Consider the following 5,936-nt stretch of genomic DNA (forward strand, 5'->3'; position numbering starts at 1 on the left):
TACAGTTGACACTGACACATTGTCCATGAGTTGGTGGCTCGAGGCAAATATTCATGCAATAACTGTGAATGGCTGGACACACCTGCACAGTGCTTATACGTGGAATAATACCAGTGTGGCTTCTTTCTTACTTCATCATGATGCAGATACCAATGTCTAAACGAAAGGCCTCTTGACCCCCTTGCATCTTGCTGCTGGGAATAGAAACAGCAAAGATACGTTTGATCTCCTTCTTTTGAACCATTATATTAAACCAGGTCTGAAGAACAACTTGGAAGAAACTGCATTTGATACTGCCAAAAGATAAGTATGTATGACTACCTCTTTGAAGTTGTGAAAGGCTGTACAAATTGTTCTCCTACGTCTTAATGATTTGGTTAAGTTACTTAAATTTCAAAAATGCCAGTCCATCCTTTGTCTCTGTACAAAATATTTTCACAATACAAAGCAACAGCAATATCTTACTTTAAAAATTCATGGATTCCATGGTATTCTTCCAAATGAATTGCCTGACTTTGATGTCAAAATACATTCAAGAGTTGTTTGTATACATCTATAATGATTTCTGTAGAGCTTGTGATTTTTAAAATCGGAAATAATTTTAATGTATCTGTTGAAATGAGTAGTACAGAACCTAAAGACACTTCTGGTGCTTGTCTGAAGAAAGTATATTTTAACATATTCTGTATTCTGTTTGTAAAATGTCCATAATCTATTTCATTCTCTCCTAGATATAATGCTTTGAATACTACATTATTATATATTATATAAATTCATTAATAAATGTGTCCTTACAGATTGCATTCCATATAAAAACAGTTTAAGATTCTTTTTTCTCCTAGGTCCTTATAGTATTTTATTTCTTTGGGATAAAATTAAAATGTTATCTAATTTCAAAAGTTTTGTAAAGGTTATGCTATGTAAAGACCTTTCTAAATTGAAGATTTAATACACTGATGTCAAACTAACTTTTAATTATATGAATCACATATGTTGTTACACTTATATTTTTGTAATCAACTTTTTAATAACTGTTTTTCATTTCTAGCAACTGAAGAATGAAAAATATGGAATAATTCGCATATTTTCATATCATCCTTGTCCAAGTGGCATGTTAATCTCTATATTGTTGTAATTTATGTATACGTGCTGCTGAAGCATGTAGTATCCTGTAAATTTAAGTTGTTAATGATGCAATCTTTATACAGGCATATATCCTTGTTTGCTTATTTGTAGCAAGGAAACCTTATTGTTACTAACAATGTTATTGATCTTATTTCTCTGAAATTCTGTGTATAGTGGAAAAACATATTGTTTGGTAGATTGCTCAAACTTGCATTTTTTTGCCAATGACTATTTTAAGTCTTTTTCATTTTAAATTTGATCATACTTTGAAGCCTTTATGGCTAGGTTCAAAGAGATGGCTTTTCAAGTACTTATTTATCAACTGAGTTAGCTTTGTGGAGCTAATGGATTCAAAGTAAGCCTTGCTGAAGTGCTACTTCTAAACTTTTGCAGCTTAAAATTTCCCAAATGAGGTCTTACTGGCACAAATGTCTACTGACCCTTTGCCCTTCTTCCATGTAGTAACAGACCAAACAGAATATCTTACCCTGACAGCAAAGATTAGCTTACTGGAAAAAAACTAATCTTAGTTACAAGGGATCATAGAGAAATAAACAGTTCTGACTAGAAAGTATTTTATCATAATTGTTTATTATACCTACCATTTCAAAAGTAGCTAAAGCCAAGAAGGTGAAAAAAAATTGTTCTTATGCATGATTACCTAATGTCCTGACCATCCAACCAGGCAGGAACTTACACTACTGAATTTCTATCACCAAATATTTCCATAGCTCCAGGAGAAGTCCATATTTTTCTCCTTGATATTAGGCCTTAAATTGGTAATGTTTTAATCACAGTGTTTCCTCTTGCCTCTAGGCTGTAAATCTACAAATGGTAAAGCTTTAGATCTAACTCTACCAAACTCTGGGGTAGAGATAATGGAATAATACTGTAAAACAGAGTTGCCTTTGATACCCTAACCACAACAGAACAATGAAAAACATTTCCTTATATTATATATAGTTATATATTTTATATTTATATGTGCTAATTTTATGTTTCACACAATGAAACTTACTAGAATTAATTGATAATTTGACAAATAAATTGATATTTATTACAATAAATAGATTGGAATATAAATAATTAGGTTTAGAATATATATTAGAATATAAGAAGTATCAATGCAATGTCTTCGGTATAAACTTGTGATACCTTCTAAGTGTCCTTAGTCTACTGAATTCACATGGTAAAAAACAATGTTGTTTTCCTCTAATCTGCAAGGGATTTTACTCTGCTGCTCTGTATATTGTTTTAACTCGTTGGCCCAGAATGGTTTTCTAAATATTTCTGATCATACCCAAATTTTGCTGATATGATGTCCAAAAGGTATTATTATTCTACAGGACCCACGCATCCTAGGATCCCAGGTCCCAGTTATCAGCATCATCAGATAACAAGGGCAAGTCTTCCCACCTAGGCCCATGCAACATGCCAACAGAAAGTAATTGAAGACTCATCTTAACTTCTCATTTCCTATAATAATTTAGTGCCACAATTACACAGGGTTTAGCAGTAAGCAATTGTGAAATGCAAGGCAACTTAAAAATGAAAGATGAGATCACAAAATCTGAGAGAAACTACTGTAATTCACACTTTCAATTTACAGATGACTAGCCCATATGAGTGAACATGATCACAAATGTTACAAGAATATTTTTAATACCCCTCTCCTAATGATTAATGAAAGATTTCAGTCTAGTATAAGTAGGGCAAAAAATAGTTCCTGGAAGGATAGATCCATAATTTGTCTACCAAGTCTCGGAAAACTTGAATTAGAAGTCAAATATCATTCAGAAAAACATTAATTGAGAAGATCCTTAGTGCTTCAAAACACTAGTACTTCAGTAAAACTTGGTTATGTAGTATAAAAAGGTTGTCATTCCCAAATCAATGGGAACCTATATTTAATCTCCTGAAAATATATTCCTTTTCAAATAATTTTTAGGGGGTCCGGGTGTGGGGCCTGATCTCTGGGCTTGGGCGCTGTCCCTCAGCTCTTCAGCTTAAGGCTAGGACTCTACCACTTGAGTCACAGCACAACTTCCAGATTTTTTTTTTGGTCATGTGATGCTGGGGAATTGAACACAGGACCTCATGCATGCAAGCAAGTGCTTTACCACTGAGCCACCTTCCCAGCCCCTCAAATAAACTTTTTAAAGACACATTCTCCAAAATAACATTTGACGAGTAGATGATACTTAGTGACATTACAAGTTTTTCAAGTGGAAGGAACAAGTTACAATAGAGTTGATTTATTATCCAGCACTAATACCAAACAGGTTCAACCATTCCTTAAATTATAGAAATAGTAGCCCCCTCCATTTGTGTTGTTCAGTAGATGCCTTCCAGAAATGTGTTACATAGATCAGTCTCCCATATTTCAAGCCTAAACATTAGCTAATAAAGTAAGTTTCATCAAATAATAAGGTACATTTTAAAAGATCACGGATATTTGCCTTATCATGTTGATTGATGTTTTCCTTAAGAAAGATGACTTCAAGTTTTGAATATGGGTACTCATTAGAAATGTGACAAACATAAAATCTGTCTTCTATTTCTATCATATTCCTCCACAGTAATAAATTTTCGTTTTCTTCTTTTCCCAAAAGTTATAGGTAGTAGAAAATATTATCCCATGTAAAATAAAATAATCACAAACCATTGTACGAAGCCATTTATAAAAACTGCTATTTAGGAAAACATTCTAAGCCATTTTTAAACTTTCTTGTTGACTAGAGATTAATCTTCCAAATGGATAAGAATAAAATCATGTCTAGGTGCTTCACGTCTCCAGTCTTGCAAATTGTTATTGCAGATGAATTAATTATGGAAATATAAGCTGATATCAGTTCAAGTATATGCAGGATTGAAATGCCATGGAATGTACATAAACCTGTCAAAGTATGAACAGACAGTTTAAAAGAATGACTATCAAGAAGTTGAAACCAGAGAAGAATATTAGTAAAAACATAGAATGAATGAAAAATGAAAAAATGGCAAGTACAACTAGAATACTCAATGTACACATGTGATAAAGGAAGTGGTAAATCTGAAATAAATCTTGGAGAAGAGTTTGGTTGAGAATGATAGAAGGAGTGACTCTGATCCAGGAGCACTGGACAATTACAAGGACATATTTAATTGTAACACACTACCACAACCTTTTGAAATTCAGTTAAAAACACAACAAATACCAAACACACAAAAATCACAACCAAACGGCAATCTCTAGAGAGTATGAATATGACCTCTCAAAATTTTAAATAGTTAATCAAAAGCAGTATGGGAAAAGCAAACCAACTGTTCAAAGAGGGCAGTTTGGGGTAGGGGAGAATTTTGAACAGACTTAAATAGATTGTCTAACGTTTTAAATCACCTACATCTGCAGCAAATATTTTCTAATGGGAGATCTCTTTGTCTGAACTGGATATTCCAGTCCTGAGATACACTTGATAGCTGGTGAATATAGAATGGAAGAAACAAGAACAAAACCCATTACTCCATTGGAGAGAAAACAGTCCTCTATGTTTTCTCTCATCGCTCTTTACTACTCTTTTTCATACTTTTCAGTCAAGTGATTTTGAATTATATCTTTCCTTCTTTGTTCTGGCAAAGTAATCGGTCAATGTAATTCACTAAATACTATTTGCCATTTTTTCTATTATGCTGTTTACTTGTCCAAGCGAATCCATTAAACTTCCCTCTTGTATTTGGTTGCCACAAAAACCCAACATCTATGATAATGAGGACAAACTCTCATGTAAAACGTTGTCTCCACAAAACCAGTCCAAGAAGCTGTGATCACAAATATTTAGCTATACTTTATTTTTCTTTTACCTTGAAAGTCTTCTTGTGTCTAAAGTGCCCACAAAAATAAGTACTCCACCACTTTTTGGTTCAATTACTTCTAACCTTAAAGATATAGTTTGCTAACAAGATGCTTAGAGGAAACCGAAGAATACTCCACTTTTATCTTCTCACTTAAGACTCTTGTTAGATACCATATCAGGAACAGTGAAGTTATTCTTTGCAAAATTACTTCAATAGATTATTTTTCTGTTGGTCTTGCATTTGCTTAACAAGATGTATGGAGGGGCTGGGAAGTTGGCTCAGTGGTAGAGTACTTGCCTTGCATGCTCGAGGCCCTGGGTTCGATTCCTCAGCACCACATAAGAAAAAAAGCCGGAAGTGGCGCTGTGGCTCAAGTGGTAGAGTGCTAGCCTTGAGCTGAAGAGCTGAGGGGCAGCGCCCAGGCCCAGAGTTCAGGCCCCACGACCAGACCCCCCCAAAAAAAACCAAAAAAACAAACAAACAAGATGTGTGGAGAAGAATAGAGTTAAATCACCCATACCTTGGATAACAGTGTCTGTTACAAAGGACAATACTTCTATGTCCTATTTCTATGTCCTCCTCTTAGCTCTTACCTGATTTCCAATTAATCACAGCTTCTTGGCTTAAAGTCTAGTGAAGTGGAAGGACAATAAGGCCTCCCCCACTGCTACGTCTTCATGGTTTCTCTTTTAAAACTGTTTTATTTGGATGTGGAATTTATTTTTATATCTTCATTCGATCTAGTGTGCATTGAAGTGAGCCAAATAGGCTCTGTAAAACCACTTTAGGTAGCAAAAATATTAAGACAATCTATTTTAAAAAGTTTTGGCCTCCCTCCACTGCTGAAGCCAATACGCTTAGCTAGGGCTTCAAAGAACACTGTTTTCTTACTATTTCCATTTGCTCTTCTTTTCTGATCCCAAAACTTTTTGGCTTATGTAATAAGAGAAGTCTTCACTGTCTCATGTTAATAATGA

General features: G+C 34.2%; 1 pseudogene; it reads right to left on the bottom strand.

The window, feature by feature from the left end:
• Positions 1 to 1,061: 1,061 nt before the first annotated feature.
• LOC122109913 lies at positions 1,062 to 1,161 on the bottom strand (annotated as a pseudogene).
• Positions 1,162 to 5,936: the final 4,775 nt, after the last annotated feature.

Source organism: Dipodomys spectabilis, unplaced genomic scaffold (genome assembly GCF_019054845.1).
Source record: "Dipodomys spectabilis isolate Male_0828 unplaced genomic scaffold, ASM1905484v1 ptg000070l, whole genome shotgun sequence".
Lineage (NCBI taxonomy): Eukaryota > Metazoa > Chordata > Mammalia > Rodentia > Heteromyidae > Dipodomys > Dipodomys spectabilis.